This window comes from Epinephelus fuscoguttatus, linkage group LG1 (genome assembly GCF_011397635.1).
Source record: "Epinephelus fuscoguttatus linkage group LG1, E.fuscoguttatus.final_Chr_v1".
Taxonomy (NCBI): domain Eukaryota; kingdom Metazoa; phylum Chordata; class Actinopteri; order Perciformes; family Serranidae; genus Epinephelus; species Epinephelus fuscoguttatus.
Genome location: NC_064752.1, coordinates 22120808 through 22132679, shown reverse-complemented (window position 1 = coordinate 22132679; position 11872 = coordinate 22120808).

The following is an 11872-nucleotide window of genomic DNA, read 5'->3' as shown; positions in this document are numbered from 1 at the left end:
TATTATCTTAAGCAGATGGAGTGTAAAAGTTTCTAAACACATGCGCGCGGTCGGCATCTTTTGTCTTAGCGCTCTTTCTCCGCAGAGATGGGGGTATCAAATTACAAGCAAAACGGACTAATGTGACGATGTGAAAACACTGCGGCCACTCCTCCTTTCTATATTTAACACTTCTAACGAAATGTGTTCCTCCTTAAGCATGCTTACGCTTTCACTACTCTCCAAACCTGATATCTGGAGTCAAGCAGTAACAATGCAGTTTGCATATGAAACACACAGCAATTCATTGTTCTATTACAAATCTATAAGACACAACACACCTGCATAGCCTGAGAGCTGTACATGCACTTTACACATTTAAAATGTATTCAAATATTTCAATTGGAACAATAATCATTTAATATCAATATGTATAAATTGATAAATGTCATTTTTAATTCTATTTTCTGCTAAAGTATTTGTACAGTCATCGAAAAGCACTCAGTAAATGAAACTAGTTGTCTGTTGAGGTAATATTTGATACAATGGAAAGGAAAATATCTTGTGCCACACACTGGCCGAGGCAAGGCTGAGCAATAAATGTGTTGCTTTGTGATTTGTGAGTCTGTCAGAGGCTGTAATGGGGTGTGGTGTGTGGTACAGTAAGTGTGCATATGTGTGAAAATCTTTACAGCATGAACTGAAATGCAGATATTGTCACAATACTAATAAAGGCGAGATTGATTTTTTCATTTCCTGGGAAAGTACAAAGTGACCTTGCTATGAGCACGTATATAAATGTAGAGAATAAAAAGAAATGATAGCATGCAAGCTATGAATACAGTATGGTGTGTTCAGGGGCACTTGGTGACAGATGGAAGTGATTTTACAGACCGCATAGACACCTCTCTAATACAGTTCATTCCAATTCATATTTTAAGTGTAGTGATAAAACGTGATTTAAATGGTATTTTTCTCTAGATATATTTTTCCATTATTTCTGTTAATTAGAAAGCATTTTGTCTTGATAGTGTTTTGTCTGGTGTCCCAAAACTGTCTGTTTTTCTTCTCTTTCAGAGGTGAACAGTCTTTGCTGCTGCTCATCCAACTGTTAAACCAAAGGAAGTGGCAACACACAACTTTGTGGGCCCTGAACTCTGTAATTTAAGCCTACACTTGGTTTCAGTGTCAGTAAAAAAAAAAAAAAAAAAAAAAAAAAAAGCAAAATGAATGTATTATTTTTATCATGGGTAACATCTACACATTTTGTGCCATGATGTTCTGACCTACAATAGAATTCCTGAAGTTACAACAAAATCAGATGACAGCAACCTTATTTGCCACACCTGTCACTGTTTCCACCCACACACAGCCATCAGTCATTTTCATAAAACATTTACCTGCAGTTATCTGATGGTTGTCGGAGCAACATTGTACATTGCACTCTAGTTTACAAAACATGTTTGGGTGTGCTCCGCATAATTTGGATTTCAAGTTTTTCTAGATGTTTGTATCCTTAACTTGCCCCAACACACCCAGGAGGATATCTTGACACAAGTATGTTTTCAGTCTCTAATTTTAGGGCCTCCTAGGACCTAATCCTACGCTGCCTCACTTATCTCCTTCATGCCATGCTAGTATTCAAGCCACTGATTTTGAAGAAGCCTCCAGGCCCTCTTAGTCATTTACCTCACATTCAGCTGAAACATAATTATAAAGACGGTAATTACATGCAGAAATCAAAGGGTTGTGTGTCAGTGCCTTAGCTGGTTACTTTGAGATTTATTTTCTGTCTCATGTAAAGATGTTTTTAACTAATTCTGAGACTCATTCTACCATAACTATAGGAGGGAAATACATTAAAATAATGCTAATGTCAATACAAAAGCTTCTGGTTAAACGTGTGGAAGAGATCATGAACAATGAACAAGAGATAATCACCTGACACAGCATTAATTTTATATTGTGAGGCTGAAAATTAAAAAGCAGCAATGCAAGACATCATGTCAATGCACTTGAAAACAGGGACTCATCTTAGTATATCCTTTTATGTTGGAAATGAAGACCATGTGGAGACTGCAGAGCACTGAAACATCCACTCTCTTCAGTAGATCCACAGGAGGACCGGAGGAGCTGTTTAAAAAGCAGCAGAAGGCATTACTCACTCTGTTTCTGTAACTGGAAAATGGGAGCAATCAGAGAGAGGGGGAGTGTTTGTGAGATCATTTCCTGTCTTTTTTTTTTTTTTTTAAATTTTTTTTCCCTCTTCATTTCAACATGTTTCCATGTGCCACCGATTTGTGACAAAGAAAAAAAAATCCATCCATGGGCAGCCTGTTTCATTCTGCAGGTACAGAAGTGAACCACACTGTTGCGGCAAGTAGGCTAGTGAAGGAAAAGTTGAATTGAGACAGAATTTATGTGGTGATTTTTACAAACCTGTTATTTGCCAACAATTGGAGTGTTTACCACACTTTCCGTAAGTAGGAACTGGAAAAGTTTTTTTTTAAATTCAAAGTTCTGGAAACACAGAAAGCAATACTGTATAAAAGAAAAGCTTCTTTGTGTTCACAATGACACGTGTTTTACAGTAAATTCAATGTTTTGCATTAGTTTCCGTAGCCGAGGAAACATTTCTGTGAATGTTAAGCTGTTCCCGCTCTGCAGACAGGTTGGAGGATGTAGGACTGGAAGTTCAGCCCCTTAATTTCACCTTAATTTCCTCAGGACAAAGGGCTGACCTGACTTGAGGAATGTCAGTGCTCAGAGCTAAGTGGGGGCCCATCAAAGAGCAGAGGTCAGGATTAGGCGGGGGAAGGGTCCCGATAATTGGAGGAATCGGTGGGGGCAAACTGAGCTCTTTTGTTTTGAACAGCAGTGTCCTGCATGGTCTAGCTGGCTTTCTCTGGCTTTCAGGCAAATCCTGCAGAGTACAGGGACAACATAAAGTTGACTTCTCACTGGCACTCATCAGTCAGATGAACACTGAGGGAGAAAGTTATTGATCTTTAGCCTAATTAACACAATTAAGTACAGTTGTTACTGATGATAGTGAGAACATGTACACAAGTAGTGCCGCCGCAAGACTCCCACAACTGTGATTCTAAATAAAGATTACAGGGATGTTCCTAAAGTGACTCAAGAGTCACAGTGCATGTATTACAACTTTTCTGTGAACTATATAGACAAGGTCTATTGTTAAAGAAGCAACAAATAATTTGAGGTGTCTTTAAGGATGTGCAAGAAGTATAACATTAATAATCTTTACTTCAAACTTTATTTGACATTATGATACAACTTACAGGAACTATAACAGTGCATCCCTATCACTTAATACAAAGACACAAGAAAAACAATCAAACTAAAAAAACAACAACAAGGCTACAATAATAAAAACAACAAATTAATAGATAAAAATATAAATATATGGATGGGTATATGACATTGAAATAAGTTTATATTACAGGGATCAATACATTTTCCACTTAAAGGGACTCTGTGCAGAACTGAGAGCGTATGAGTTGTCTGGACGCAGCTCTCAAGATCAAGATGTCCGAGTCGGCAGCTAGCAGCTAAACTGGGATTTATACTTCTGTGTCAAATTGATGCTGTACCATACGGCATAGGCTCCACTTCAACGTAGAGCCAACGCCGTGCTCTATGCTGTAGCCTGACGAAACAATCAATTGTGAAGACGATAAAGTGCCCACAAAAGTTTTTTTAAAGGTGTCGACAAGGGGGAAACCGAAGGGGGGGTTGCTGCACTTCTGTAATGCCGTTATCCCAATATTGGCAGGTAAGTGCCATATGAGTGCAGTGCAAAGTGAGTGAAATTGAGATAGCCAGTGGGATGCAAACATACAGTACCATTAACATGCAGCCAGACCAACTCATCACAACAAACCACAGAGAAACTCTGATTACAATACACAGAGGTAGTGTGACTTGATTCTCAGCTCAGGACTCCATTACTCCACTATATCTTTACAAAGCAAATGTGGTTTGCTGCTCTATGAATGTTCTGAATGTTGATACAGAACCTGTTAAAGTGAATAGTGAAATTAATTGTCCTTGCATAAATTGTTTGGGTTTTATAACTAATACAGAAGTAAAACATAAAAATATGGTATTCATTATAATATTATTTATTTATTGATCACTTTGGGACTACTATGTCAGCACAGCAGCCAATTATAGGATTCAACTAACTGAAAAAAGAAGAAAAAAGGTGTATAATAGTATAAAAGTAAGCAGTAAATAAGTTACAGTACAACAAATGTGTGTGAAATTAACTTTTAATGCAGAAAAATATATTTAACAAAATAACAAAATTGAAATAACAAAAGCCAGGTAAGAAAACAAATCAATTTACATGCAGCATTAAAGTATGATTTTAAAAAATCTGTATCTGAGTCTACAGAAACACACATCATGTAAACCAAAGCTCCTCAGAGGCACAGTGCCAAGAGATCTTGAAATCCTGCAGCTCTGGATGTTGTTGGGGTGGTTGTGGTTGACACGTCTCTTCAGTGTTGCATGGATTAGAGTGTAGGTGCTTTGAGGATTTGGAGAATGCCAGAGCTACTGTTTCCAGGTGTTTGCAAATCTTTTGGTCTCTGTACACTTGGCTTTAAAGCGCTCGAAATAGATTGTATTCAAGGATGTGCTGTTGTCTCCTTCCCTTTCTGTGATAATTATGGGTAGGATATCAAGGTGCAGCCAGAATCTGGAGAATGTTTTGTTAACATTGGGTTATTAAGGCTGACGTTTTTTGGCTCCATTTGTGATGCTCCCGGGTGGAGGACTACCACCTCCCAAACTGAGGTAAAGGCCACAATACATGCCTGAGCAGTGTGTGACCGCTACCTCACTGAACTTCTTTGGCGCGCATGCTTGTGGTGTTCACACATACAGCATTGGTGCTGTGGCGCTGCTGCAGAGCTGTCTGCTGCTGTATCTACTGTATTTCCACAATTAAAAGCGAGTCATGTAAATAATTCACAATAAAAAGCTTTGTGTTGACAAATGAAGGGATTCTGTCCACAGAGTGCTTTTATTTTGAAATGGAAACAGGAAAGGGCGAGTAAAACAGGAGTACTTATATTTCTTCATGTCTTTGAATGATCCAGACATTTAAATTATAGTGAGAAGGTGGTATAATGTTAATATGATTATCAAAAGACCATTTTCACCGTCTGTTTTTGATGAGAACCGTGCGCATTAAACGGAAAAAACTGGCAAGCCTCCGAATCTCTGGATGTTTCGCAGCTGAGCAGCATCCACACTACGCCTGAGCAGTGCTGCTCACGCATGCAGTGTATCCCTTGCTTCAGGATACTCCCCCAAAAAAGGGGAAGAAGTTCAGATACACCTGGGCTGATAAATGAAGCCAACATGGAAGTGCCAAAAACTGCAGTTCCTCTAATGGCCACTTGAGGCTGACTCCAAGAGCAAGTCAATCCACATAGACCCCCATGTTAAAATGCCCAACTTTATAGTTGCAACAAACACGTTCACAGTGTACAGAAGGTCAATTTTTAAATAACTCACCCATTTAAATGTAATTAAAGCTTACAGTTACACATAATTAAGAGCGTGGGTGCTTTGCATGACAGGTTGGTGCCGCTACCACGGGAACAATGTTGGCTCACTAATGTATCCATGACATAACCCCAGATTCACAAAAGCAGTAGCTGTCACTATTTCAGTATGTGTTTTCACTTCATGAAAGTTCATTTTAATATTTTTGTCACCTAAAAAGTCTTGTTCAGTTTTTAGTTGTTCTGAAAAAACTCTGAGTTGAATGTTCTGTTTTTCCGTTAAATACACTTGTTGTAATGGTTTTAAGCTTGTTTTACAGAAGCTAAAATTAGCTGTAGCCTTATTACAGTTATCCATAGCTGTAAATGAAGCGTCCTAATCAAGCTAGCAGCTAGCATTAGAGTTATATCAACCCTCAACCAGTTTTACACAGTGGCTAAATGTGGCATTAGAGTTTTTTGGTCCGTCACATGATGCCACTGGGCCCAAAACAACTATTTCCCATAGACTTACATTGTGAAAGAGATGTCTGTAAATCAGTGGATACATTTCTTGAGTGCCACTACCCCCATGACATGACTCGTTTCATTGTTGGAATTTGATTTAGTCAGTCTGATAACATTTTGAAAGTCTAGAAGAGCCACACGATAATATAATAATTTTAATCTGCATTCAGATTAGTGGAGGGCCAAACCATAAATTAGCCAGTTGGCCAGCGGAAGTCTTGCGAGTTAAATGCATCAACTGCAGTCATTTTACTCCACAATGGTGCTGAAGATAGAGCTGTACCATAAAGCATGCGTCTAGGCTGCTCATCTTTATTTTGACCCTCACCTTTAAGTAGTAGACCAAAATTATAATGAGAAACCTCAAACTGCCAGTGGGGGCCTCCCTCTGCAGGACTCTAAAGAACCCAGAGCAGACTCAAGACATGCCGCAGGGACTACATCTCCCAGCAGGCACGGGAGCGCTTGGTTGAGGTGTTGGAAGAATCTGCGGGGGAAAAGGTCACCTGGGTGACTCCGCTGACTGTGTTGCCACAGCGACCTTGACTCAGAAAAGCTGCTAGAAAATGAATAAATGGATAGATGGATGAACAGATGGGCAAAAGGATGACTGATATGATGTGTAAATGTATGATGTACTCACATTACTGAAGCCAAGATTCTGCATGTATTCAGTAAACTGTATACACAAAATGTAGGTTGAGATGTCAAAGAGTTCATCGTAGAGTTGACTTAAATTCAGCGGATGTGGAAATGTGAACAAATGTGTTACACATGCATAGATTTAGTGTGTGCGTTTGTATTTATTGTTACAACACAGCTAAAGACAAGCATATTGAAATCAATGAACAGTGTCCGATTGCAGCGCAACATGTCTGTCAGCAAGCACTTTGCTCCTCCTAATGGAGAAATAATACATCATACACAGCTTTAAAACCAATACCACACATGCATAACAGAACGTACACAAAGAGAAAGAGTCCCATGTAAGCCAACATACATAATATCTATTAAAAATTCATGTCTGTTGTTTTATATTTTGTATTATCTTATTTTGCAATCTTACCATAGATAGATTTTGCATATCCTGTGCTTTTTGTGATGACTTTCGTTTATTTAAATCAGGGAATCTGATTGGTATACTGAAAATTACCACCGTATAATAATATTTTGTACCGATTTATTGTCCAAAATATATCAAAAAGTGAACATAGGGCCTACAAGAACAACTTATTGCATTTTCTAACATGTGCTGTATATTAAACAAATGCAGTAATGCATAACAGAAACACAGGTGTCAGTGATCAGAGGATATAAGTTAAAAATGTTGTTTAGGTTTTTATAAACTTAATAATTAACAAATAGCTGCTTTAATGAGGTTCTCCCTGCCCTGCTTAAGTTCAACTGCACTACCTTATTTATTTCACCTCTTGTAGCTCCACCCCTGCAACTGTCTTGCCAGAGAAAAGTGGAAATTTCCAGTAATTCCCTCTGCCTGGCAAGAAACGCTCCTCCTCCTTCTAGTTTCCCGCCTTTCAGTCTACCTGCTCCTTCCTGCTGCTGCAGACTCTCGGCCCTCTGCTGCCCAACCTTGTGGTGCTCAGCAGATTTCACTTTGGACAATGAGAAAACATGCTAGTTCTCACACAGGCAAAACATTAAGATCTTTTGAAGCTTCTTGTATCACCATTAGTGTATACATGCAATTTAAATGTATGTATATTGTCACCGTTTATTTGGATGACGTCCACATTAAAATTAAAGGTGACTTTCTAAAAATCTGTAATTTGCACATATCTGTTGGAGCGATCTTGCCAAAGTGTTTCTTTGTTTCCTGTTTTTAAAGTACATAGTATCTTGATACCCCCTGAATTACCATTAAAGGTTAAGCTATGTGTAAGCACTACATTAGCTCTTGAATGATAAACAAGGGTTGGTTTGGGATCACAGAACAGATGGTAGATTTGCATTTCTATTTCTCTGGCTGATCTGATATTCTGGTGTCTGGTTTGTTTCAGAGATACGTCACGCTCCAAAGCTCGTCTTCAACGGACTCATCTAAGAAACAGGAAATGTGACAAGGGTTTGGGAGATTCCAAGTGAAGCCAACAATAGGAGTGGTGTTTTCTGAAAACATGATCTCTGTTAACGTGTTTACAGCCTCAGAGGTCCAGGCTATCTCTACGCTTCATCTGTGGTTTTTATAACTTCCTCTTAAGTCCAGACCACAATATAACTGTGTACACATGAGCAGCCCCAACACTTGATGGAGAATCATTTTAGAAATAAATAAAGCCACAAGACAGCTGCAGTGGAGAAGTTTGAGTGTGTCGATGGCATGAGGCACACTGACCTTAGACCCATTGTGAAGCACCAACAAAGAGCCATCTGCACAGCAACCAAAGCTGAGATGAGGGACTCACACACAGGGGGATCGGAGAGGGGGAGGGACACAGGGACCTGGAGAGTGTAAAAAAAGAAAACAAATCGATGATAAAGAAAAATTTGAATGGAACTTGATCATCTGGATCATGTCTGAAACATCAAAGCGGTTGGTGCTAATATCTCCTGCACAAAGAAAACAGGAAGCTGCACAGCGTATCAGTGCAGAGAGTGTATGGACCTCGCTACTGCTGGTAAAGTGGAAGACAAGAGCTGCTGGCCCTAATCACTCAAGAGCACATTTCCTGCCTCCTGCACGATGAGATGAAGTCAACTGAAGCCGTTCATGGCTAATATTTAAGCCAAACATGGAGGCTATCATTCATTCTGCCTGCAGAAACATACAGGCTTTGTCTCTGCAGTGATGTGAACTGCGATAATACATTTTAGAAGGTTCATATTTTTGGATGTGAACAGTTTAAAGCGGAAGCAAATTTTTGCTTTCCTTTCAAAATGGGGTGCATTTCAAAATGGTGAAAACAAAGACAAAATGGTGTCAGGGACATCTGTAAAAATCACAAATGTTTCACAGGTAAGACACGAGAGTCAGGATTGCTTAGCAACAGCAGTAAAAAAAAATTCTTGCAGCCTGTGTGGTAACAGAGAAACTGATCCTGCTGCCACCCAGTGGTGCACTGCTGATACATGTTGGGAATGAACCGGCACTGAGAGTGATCAAAGGCTTACTTCTCTAAAGCTTGCATGTGCAGCCAGATGAAATGGCCACGATCACCTGCAAGGTGTAAATCCCATAATTGAAGGAGGGTTTGATAGGAATAAAGTGATGTCCTCTTTCCTTTCCTTAACACAGTTCGAAAAATATGTTCAGTAATTTGATTGGCTGGAAAATGCACCGGCTCTCATGTTGCTTAGCAACATTCATGGAAGGGTGGGAGGGTGTGAGAGTTGGGGGGGTGGGGCGTTCGTCTAGGAGAGGGAGCGTTGTGGGTGCAGGCAGACTGACTGGGGAAATACCTGGCAAAATTCCCAACTAAACAAACAAGGGAGAGAGAGGACAGAGCGGGAGACAGAGGACAGGGGTAGTTTCTGGGTCCAGATAGCAGTCTTGTCTGAGATAAAGGGAACAAGGTATTTTAAAAGTGCGAACACACTTTGTTCCCAAAGCAGAACAAGACTGGGGGACAGGAAGTGGAGAGCACTGAACTGAAAACTTTGCCTATAGTGAGATGAAACTTACCAAGAACTTTACAATGTACAGAAAACAACTACTTGAAACAAAATGGACTCCCGCACCAGTTTTTGAAGAGCTGAACAGAGAGAAACACTATGAGCGTAACAGGACGTCAAGCATTGTGGTTGATAAGTGTAACAATTTGACGAGAAACAGATGAGTAGGCCACAGACAGGAATGGAGAAAGGCTACCTGTCCTTGCATGTTCCTGTGCATGTATTTGTTGGGCGTGTAGGTGTTTCCAAGGAACTGTTTAGACATTCTGGATTAGGATGAGTTAAACTATATGCAACAATTTCAACAGCCTGCAGGGTATACACAAGAATGAAACGTTGACTAAAATCAAGGGCGTAGGTTTTGTTTCAACATTTGGGGGTTGGAGGACACATGAAAATGAGGGTTTGGGGTCCTGCAGCAGAGAGCTTTGGGTGTAAAATACTTACAGGTCCAGTGTGTAGGATTTAGGGGGTATATTAGTAGCAATGGAATATAATAAGGATGCTTTTATTAGTGTATAATCACCTGAAAATCAGAATCACTGTGTTTTTGTTACCCTAGAATTAGACATTTATCTGAATACGGAGCAGGTCCTCATCGAAGGAGATCTATGTTTCTACAGTAGCCGAGAATGGACAAATCAAACACTGGCTAAGGCCATTTGCGTTGTCCACCACAAGCCCCTTTTACACTGAATCTTCATGGTGGGAATTGCATGCCTTTATGCCTCCTCACCATTCTGTATAAAGGTACAAAGGCAGAACGTGGTTGATCCCAGATTTAAAACTATGAAGGATTCAAGCAAATGAAATTAGGCAATTCTAAGAGAATACTAAGAACAATGAAAATAAAATAAAGATCAAATACCATCACTGAAGCAAATAAGCAAAGGTTTGATCTTTCTATTTTTAATTTTATCTTTATATAAAGATAAAGAGGAGAAAGCACAATTTCGTTCTCAAGTATTCTGTAGGTGGAAATGACAATAAAGTTGAACTTGTCTTGACTTGAAGTTGGCAACTAATCACCCTATAGATTGCACTGAGGTGCAGCAAATCAAACAATTAGAGTTATACAAAATAAAAGAATACAATAACTGATGACATAGGATAAAAATAATAAAAATAATCTAAGGAGACATATATAGATAAACAGTGTGCTGAAATGAAAAAAAGGCTTGTTTGAACAGATCAGTTTTAAGAAGCGATTTAAAAGATGTCCCTGATTCAGCAGCCTCAGATCCTGAGACAGGGAGTTCCAGAGCTGAGGGGCCTATGCTGGTCTCGCCTTTAAGCTGGCATTGTAGTAACAGCAATGAATTGGCGTCTGTATAAAAGGGACATGATCCCGTCTTGCTGGGACCATGAGGGGTTTGACGTTTGGACGACGTGTTGTGTGTGCAGCCCAGCTCCAGGAGATTTAGAAAGCAGCTATAAGCAGTTAGCAACTAACTTAAAGAACAGCGGTTGAAAATATCCGCAAATTGGGAAAACAATCACGGACACAGGACGAGACCAACTGCCATATAACAGGGATGTTAAATGATTCTTATTGCCATGTTAATGCCATTGTTATTGTTTAAATCGCTGCCGACTTGTATGTTCAACTCAGTGTCACACTAGAGGCCGACGCTGTTGTGTTACACTCCTTTTTTGTTTCCATGATGCCGGCATCCTCTCTTAAATCACACACCTAGGCAGAATGATGCTGCTGTTGTTCTGTTCTGTGTAAAATGCAAAGGCGACATAAAGAAGGGACTTTGTAGCGGCCATGTAGTGCAGTCTCTAAGGGCTGTAGTTAGCAGCCTGTCAAGAACATAGTTTTTTAACATAAAACTACTCTATTCAGTGTGTTAACTGATTGAAATTACCAGGTGCATTTGTTTTTGAGATGAAGAGACCTCCACAAATAATTCCATCTCCTGGTAAAAACCTCCTGAACGTCTAGAACTTAAATTATCAGAGAAAAAAGGTGAACATGTTAAAAGCCTGCAGCCTGTCTTTAACATGCCAAACAGCATCACAGAAACACTGATTTGTAATGTGAAATTCACTCAGTGTTTTCGCAAGTTCTTTAATCACCTGGTCTGTTTGTTTTGGAGAGAAATAAACCTCTGTGGACAATTTGGCTCCTGCAAAAACTCCTGAACAATGAACACTGAAGGAATTCTAACCAGGAGAAGTTTCAGCAGGTTGAAATCTGCAATCCTCATCGC